Raw genomic sequence first — 8,802 nt, 5'->3', positions numbered from 1 at the left:
TACTTTCACCTATACATGGCAACAGCTGATCTTGTTCATGCAGTCATGGTAGAGCTTATCAGGCTCTGGATAATCAATTTTGCATCAAAACCAGAAAAATCCAACAACATTCTCAGTTCATCTCAGTTTACACTTTCTAACTCTATATACACGGCTACAGCTGATCTTGATCATGCAGTCATGGGTAGAGCTTGCCAGGCTCTGAAAATCAATCTTGCATCAAACCAGAAAAATTCCAACAACATTCTCAGTTCATCCTAGTTTACACTTTCTAACTCTATATAGTGGCAACAGCTGATCTTGTTCATGCAGTCATGGTAGAGCTTACCAGGCTCTGAAAATCAATCTTGCATCAAAACCAAAAAATTCCAACAGCATTCTCAGTTCATCTCAGTTTACACTTTCTAACTCTATATACGTGGCAACAGCTGATCTTGTTCATGCAGTCATGAGTAGAGCTTACCAGGCTCTGAAAAATCAATCTTGCATCAAAACCAGAAAAATTCCAACAACATTCTCAGTTCATCTCAGCTTACACTTTCTAACTCTATACACATGACAACATCTGATCTTGTTCATGCAGTCATGGACAAAGCTTATCACTGGAGATTTAATTTGCTTCAGGATCGAATCGAATCAAACGTCCTCTCAGAGACGCACAACCCACTCGAGATTGGACTTTCATCCATGTGATCCAACGGATCAAACGTCCACTCAGAGACGCACCAACCCACTGGAGATTGATTTTGCACTTTACCAAAAGTTTTCAAGGTATAAGCTGTTCACAATCCAGGAAACGTATATAATATTCTAAGCTTTTTCTAAGTTTACACCTTGTCACCCATACATGGCAAAGCCGATCTTGTTCATGCAGTCATGAGTAGAGCTTCCAGGCTCTAAAATCAATCTTGCATCAAAACCAGAAAATTTCCAACAATATTCCCAATTCATCCCAGTTTACACTTTCTAACTCTATATACAATTAATGTCACATTTTATTTCTGTCATGCAGGCATAGATAAGTTATCAAAGCTTAGACGCAGCAATCCAGTCAGATATTTTTAAGACAATAATCGAAAAAATGTAGGCAATTTTCTCAGTTTATTTCATTTCTATATTTCAACTCAATCTCCTTACTGACGGTTGATCAATTGTTCACTAAAGAACGCACTCAATGGTAATTATTTTTCATTTTCTATATTTGGATGATATGTACAATTAAATTTTCCATCCAAAGCCACAAATTTTACACAACTTCTTCAATTAGCTCATATTTTCAACTTACGTTTTTACTTCTATTGCATAGCGGCAGCTGATTTCGAATATGATTTCATAGGTTGAGCTCCACAGTTAAACCTTTTTTTTGTCATATATAATTATAAAATTGTTCATAGTTCACAGCACTACAAGAGAAGTTTCTATAATAAAGTTATATTTGTCATACGGCTTGAACTCAATTGTTCAATCACACAGATTAACTGTAACTTTTTGAAAAGTGGGCACAATACTCAAATCTTCCACTCATTAATACTCTGTTTATTGTAGTCTTCAATAAACCACCAGCTATGTTTTATCTGTTAAATGTGCTGTAAATTATTATAGTTTACGGCGGCAATTATATTTACATAAAAATATCCAAATCAGCCCTGTGTTGATTGTTTGAGTAAGTATTCAACAGCCCTATAAAATTAAACAGGAAAAAACAATCAACCCAGCGGAACAGGAAAATAATCATTGAGCGGAACGGGACATGGCGGCATGTTGTAAATATTGCAGTCGAAATGAACTTCTGTGATTGCTTCCACTTGCTATTCCAGATTTCACCCATTTGCCCTTCAACAAAAAAATTTTTTTGCCGAAGAAAAGTCACTTTGTCGCACTCACCGCCAGATAGTACTTTTATTCATCAATATCAATTATTGAATTAGGTACTACAGTTTACCGACTAGCGCCATTGTCGGAGTTTCTTTTGTTTGATTGAAAACACATAAATCGGTTCTTTCATTAAATACCGTTTTAATTTTTATTTTCATTTTTGCACACACAACAAACAGCACTACTCTTCATGATACTGTCTCAAACTGACTTGTATAACACGACCTTCGCTGAGACCGAAGGTTGTGCTGCTCTTCTTAACGCTGCTGTTAAACAACAGGTTCAACTTGATGATGCACGGTAATAATTTTACAAAAAGTTAGTGGTATAATATAATTCAAGAGAATTAATAAGTAATTAATTGAAATTTATTTTTTTTTAACTTGATACCATTATTTCCTCACCTGGTCTTGGAGTTCACGCAGGATGTATTCGTCGAGATCGATTGCGTCGATGCATGAGACGACGCATCGGACGGTGTCTGTGGGGTGCTCATATACGGATCTCGGGGTCTCGTCACGAGTTTGCTCATTTGTAGCCGATCAAATTGAGCCTGCTGCGCACTTTCAGGACAAGAGGCGCCAGTTCTCCTTCGATGCGTCGATGGTTCCTCCGAGGAAGGCCTCGAGGAGGCGGATTAGGAACGGTTCGCTGGCAGTGGCTTGTTTACTCCTTGCAACCGAAGGTTTTGTAGTGGGCCGGATGTGTCCATCGGGTCCAACCAAGATGGTAGCCTACGACCGGTAAACTGGCCGTCTTGGCGGTTGTTTACATGCCATTATTGGGCCCCCTGGTCCCCTAGGCGAAGGAGAGGTCGTATCTCCGAGGTCCTGCGCGCACCGCCAACCGCGGGCGGGATTCGTTTCGTGAAAAAATCGAGAAAACACTCGCGGTTTGTTCGGTTAGAAGTAAGTCCACTACCGTGTGTGTTCGCGGCCTGAAAAACGTTGCCTCGCCTCTATCGTGAAGTTCGTCACACTACCACGCGCAAGTTACTATGACGACCAGGCTTACTGAGATGGTTCGTAACACCTTCGCGCAAGTCACTAGTGAGCCGCACCGCCAGCGCGTCTCCACCGCGCACCGATGGGGTGGTTTTCACCTTAACACTTACACCCGAAGCAACGACTATGCGCTCCACCCACGTGCGTCTCCACCTGACCACACGAGGAAGACCACTGTGCGCCTCCACTGCTTCTTTCCGCCGAGCGGCTGCAAACAGCGTCACTGGGCAAAAAAGCAACACAACAACACGTTCACACGAGGTCGCGTGTGTGCCTCGCCGGAGTGCACTTTAAGCAATTAAAGTGTATCGAAAATCAAAACTTTTCGGTACGTTTGCACTTGTGGAGGCTAAAACACCGAACTTCACCCCTTTTTACCGCCTTATAGTCACACTAGCTGGACGGGACGCACTGTCCAGCCCTTCTAACGATCCCTTCGCGCACTGAAAGTTTTCCGGACCTCCCCACCGCACGGGGAGGGTTCAGCCACGGTTCAATTTCGCCTCTGCGAGGGAAAGAACCGGTGATGGCCGATGAGAAACGAAACACCACCGTATCTCCGGAATCTGTGGTCGGATCTGTCGTATCTCAATCCAACGTGATGTCGATTTAATGCTTCCTCAAATTTCAATTTAATTACTTCCAACTAATCACATTTGCCAATCACACATAAAACTTTTAATTTTTCCACAACTTTGATCACGATGTTTCGTCTACGAAAATCTTCTAGAATGAACTCCCAGGACCGTCGTCTCGATCTCTTCCGGTAAAACCTTTGTTTATCTCATTCCTGCGTTTTCTTGCGTTTCTCATTCCTGCGTTTATACTTTTCCTTCAGAAACTTTCTTGTGATATCAATTATGGTTAACCGACACGAATTGATGAAATAAAATATATCGGAAAGATCATAATCAAAACACAAAATTCTATTCGAGACTCATTTCAGAAATTTTCCAACAATCATCACAATATTTTTTATATATTTTGACAATGAATAGAGCTTCACAAGGTTCAATCATGACTCAAAATACATTTATGCTTCAGTTTTAAATTATAATATATTAATCACCATAAAGTGTAACTACCCGCAGTGTAAAAAATATTTATTCATCCATAATCACCTTTTAATTTTATTTGTGCAATGTCGTTTTACATCTCTTTTATTTATTTATTTTCCATCTATCTGTCAGTGGTTATTTACTTCGTGTTTCTTGCTGAAACAGCAATTTGCGAGAAGATTGATTACAGGTAAATTTTACTGTTATCTCGATTATCTTTCAGCCAAGCACTATTCACTACATCCTTCTCTACCTGTACTCTCGGATAGAATCACAAATACTGATTGATTATGTAATCCTCAACTTTTTTTTCAGATGTTTAGAGTAAACACAAGCTCTGCAAGCCATTACCCATATTCAGATTGTGCAACAAAATTCATGTGAATATCATACATCGAGAAAGGAAGAATTCTGAGAATCTCTGAACGAATGAAAACCCACGTACACCATCCGGTAGACCACTGAAGAATCTGCCTGTCTATCGTGAACCTTGGCCTAATTATGAAGATATTTATGTTAGCAACTCGACTTTGTTTCATTTGGAAATGTGTTACAGCAATACGTAACTGAACGAAGCATGGATTTTGTCTACCGGGAAAGTTGCAGTGTCCATCTGTTGCATCCATCTTCCGATTTGCCTTTTACCAACGAAAACTAGCGCGGAACACCGAAGGATAATTCGCATGTTCACGCTTCAAATATTTACGCAACACTGAATGATGTTTATTCTCACCGTTCATCTAGAATTCCTCTCAGCCTACTGAGATTGAATTTCAAATTTTCTCATTAGCTTCTTAGTAGGGATCCTACATATATATATATACATATATATAATATAGGATCCCTACTTCTCAGTATGCTGGCATTTCAAATGCCAACTACGATTGAATTTCAAAGCCGTTATTTATCATTTTTTCTATTAATGAAATTTTTAAATATTTTAGTTTATTTCATTATTTTTATCATGAAATAAGAAATACGTTCCACTTTATCCATCAATGTAACCAACAAATGCAAATGCATTTTTCAAACTGACACACCTAATCGACAATTTTTTTCTCGGTGAAATGAATTAACGAACATAACCGTAAAAGTTGATTTTCACTGATATCTCGTTAATTAGTATGACGTTTATTCAAGTTACTGAAACTCGGCAGTCAAATTTGCAGTAGTCATCGGTAGTTCGTAATTCAACTGAGTTTCGGTAAACCCATCTGTCATACGTGAAAGTCGTGAAACCTCTCGCGTTTCTGTCGCTGTTAAAAAAACGTGAAGAAGCAAAGAATAATGGGAATTTCATCTTTAAATTTTTTGGTAAGCATTTGATCTCATTATGAATCCATTTCCTCTCCGGAAATGATTACTTCAACATGCAGTCATGGGTTGAGCTTGCCAGGCTCTAGAAAATCAATCTTGCATCAAAACCAGAAAAAAATTCCAACAACATTCTCAGTTCATCTCAGTCTACGCTTTCTAACTCTATACACATGGCAACAGCTGATCTTGTTCATGCAGTCATGGACAAAGCTTATCACTCGGAGATTTAATTTGCTTCTTCAGGATCCAATCGAATCAAACGTCCTCTCAGAGACGCACCAACCCACTCGGAGATTGGACTTTCTTCCATGTGATCCACCCGGATCAAACGTCCACTCAGAGACGCACCAACCCACTCGGAGATTGGACTTTCATCCATGTGATCCACCCGGATCAAACGTCCACTCAGAGACGCACCAACCCACTCGGAGATTGGATTTTGCACTTTTATCAAATGTTTTCAACGTATAAGCTGTTCACAATCGAGGAAACGTATATAATATTCTAAGCTTTTTCTAAGTTTACACCTTCTCTCTCTATATACATGGCAACAGCTGATCTTGTTCATGCAGTCATGAGTAGAGCTTGCCAGGCTCTGGAAAATCAATCTTGCATCAAAACCAGAAAAATTCCAACAATACTCTCAGTTCATCTCAGCTTACACTTTCTAACTCTATATACACGGCTACAGCTGATCTTGATCATGCAGTCATGGGTAGAGCTTACCAGGCTCTGAAAAATCAATCTTGCATCAAAATCAGAAAAATTCCAATTTTCAGTTCATCTCAGTTTACAATTTTTAACTCTATATACAAGGCAACAGCTGATCTTGTTCATGCAGTCATGAGCAGAGCTTTTCAGGCTCTGGATAATCAATCTTGCATCAAAACCAGGAAAATTCCAACAACATTCTCAGTTCCTCTCAGTTTACACTTTCTAACTCTATATGCATGGCAGCTGATCTTGTTCATGCAGTCATGAGTAGAGCTTGCCAGGCTCTGGAAAATCAATCTTGCATCAAAACCAGAAAAATTCCAACAACATTCTCAGTTCATCTCAGTTTACACTTTCTAACTCTATATGCATGGCATCAGCTGATCTTGTTCATGCAGTCATGAGTAGAGCTTTCCTGGCTCTGGGAAACCAATCTTGCATCAAAACCAGAAAAATTCCAACAAAATTCTCAGTTTACACTTCCTAACTCTATATGCACGGCGACATCTGATCTTGATCATGCAGTCATGGGTAGAGCTTACCAGGCTCTGAAAAATCAATCTTGCATCAAAACCAGAAAAATTAAAACAACATTCTCAGTTCATATCAAACGTTTTTTCGCAGACATGCGAAAAAGTGTTGGAAAAAATAAATAAATTGAAAATATGAAAAGAAAATGAAATGAAGAATGTGTTTTGTGTTAGTTATTATTATTGAAAACGAAGAACCCGACAATGGCCATGTCGGTGGTGATTGAACGCTCCCAGTGTACAATGTGTTTTTTAAGTTTTGCGTCAGGTAGTGAAATAGAGTGTGTTTAATTATAGCGGCGTTTTTGCCATTTCGACTGAATAGGCTTTGAGGTTACCGAAACCAAGTAAGTTGTTTTCTTCTTTTAGTTTGCCGATTGTTCCTGCATCGACTTTTTCGAAGATAATTTCGACACAGCACAGAGCTGTTTCAGATTTTCTACTAATCGGCATTCGAGTGTTCAAATTACGTAAACTAAACAAATAGTTTGCCTCGAGTCGATCAGTTACCTATGTGGGTATGTTTTCAGAGATGTTGTTTTGCTGGATTCACATCGAACTTCGGGTTGGCAGAAAAAGGTATTTTTGTTGATTCCTTTGTTTCCCTCACGGGTGCAAGAACGCATTTTCCGAAACAGGTGTGTACTTACAAGGCTGTATTAATAACATCCAGGCACTTTAGTGTGTACTGTACGCAGTACAGGGTTGTATAGGGAATTTGAGAGTATTCGTTTAATTTCGAACATAACACAGGGCTGTTTAAGACTTTTTTTGTGTTTTAATTATGGGTTTTTTAAAAGTGATAAAGATAAAAAAATATATCTTTTTTCACTACGGTCACAGCGATAATTATAACATTTTCCAGGCGCTTGGTGGCGCTAGTATACATGTAATAAACGATCTGTGAGAGATTGAAGGCTGTTATCTTCTACAAAGTTGTCCACCATTTTGATAATAAGTTCAGTTTGAGGTTCATTCGCTCGGTGGCGCTAGTATACATTAAATAACCAGTTGAATTGGATAACTCAACCGCCTAATCATGGACCATACGTAGACGTTTGATCCGGGTGGATCACATGGAAGAAATCCAATCTCTGAGTGGATTGGTGCGTCTCTGAGAGGACGTTTGATCCGGATGGATCTTATGAAAACAATGAACAAGATCAGCTGTTGCCTTGAGTGCAGAGTTAGAAAGTGTAAACTGATATGAACTGAGAATAGTGTTAGAAATTTTCTGGTTTTGATGCAAGATTGATTTTCAAGAGCCTGGTAAGCCCTACCCATGACTGCATGAACAAGATCAGCTGCTGCCTTTAGTACAGAGATAGAAAGTGTAAACTGAGATGAACTGAGAATATGGTTGGAATTTCCTTGATAATGGATAATAATTGTATTTGAAATCCTTTGAAAAGAGTGAATGTCATGAAGAAATCCAATCTCCGTGTAGATTGGTGCGTCTTTGAGTGGACGTTTGATCCGGGTGGATCACATGGAAGAAATCCAATCTCTGAGTGGATTGGTGCGTCTCTGAGAGGACGTTTGATCCGGATGGATCTTATAGAGACAATGAACAAGATCAGCTGTTGCCTTGAGTGCAGAGTTAGAAAGTGTAAACTGATATGAACTGAGAATAGTGTTGGAAATTTTCTGGTTTTGATGCAAGATTGATTTTCAAGAGCCTGGTAAGCCCTACCCATGACTGCATGAACAAGATCAGCTGTTGCTATGAGTACAGAGTTAGAAAGTGTAAACTGAGATGAACTGAGAATATGGTTGAAATTTCCTTGATAGTGGACAATAATTGTATTTGAAATCCTTTGAAAAGAGTGGATGACATGAAGAAATCCAATCTCCGTGTAGATTGGTGCGTCTTTGAGTGGACGTTTGATCCGGGTGGATCACATGGAAGAAATCCAATCTCTGAGTGGATTGGTGCGTCTCTGAGAGGACGTTTGATCCGGATGGATCTTATAGAGACAATGAACAAGATCAGCTGTTGCCTTGAGTGCAGAGTTAGAAAGTGTAAACTGATATGAACTGAGAATAGTGTTGGAAATTTTCTGGTTTTGATGCAAGATTGTTTTTCAAGAGCCTGATAAGCTCTACCCATGACTGCATGAACAAGATCAGCCTTGCCTTGAGTACAGAGTTTGAAAGTGTAAACTGATATGAACTAAGAATAGTCTTGGAAATTTTCTGGTTTTGATGCAAGATTGTTTTCAAGACCCTGATAAGCTCTTCCCATGACTACAGGAGCAAGATCGGCCTTGCCTTGAGTACAGAGTTAGAAAGTGTAAACTGATA

The sequence above is a fragment of the Armigeres subalbatus genome, unplaced genomic scaffold (genome assembly GCF_024139115.2).
Source record: "Armigeres subalbatus isolate Guangzhou_Male unplaced genomic scaffold, GZ_Asu_2 Contig1034, whole genome shotgun sequence".
Lineage (NCBI taxonomy): Eukaryota > Metazoa > Arthropoda > Insecta > Diptera > Culicidae > Armigeres > Armigeres subalbatus.
Note: the sequence above shows the minus strand (reverse complement) of the source record.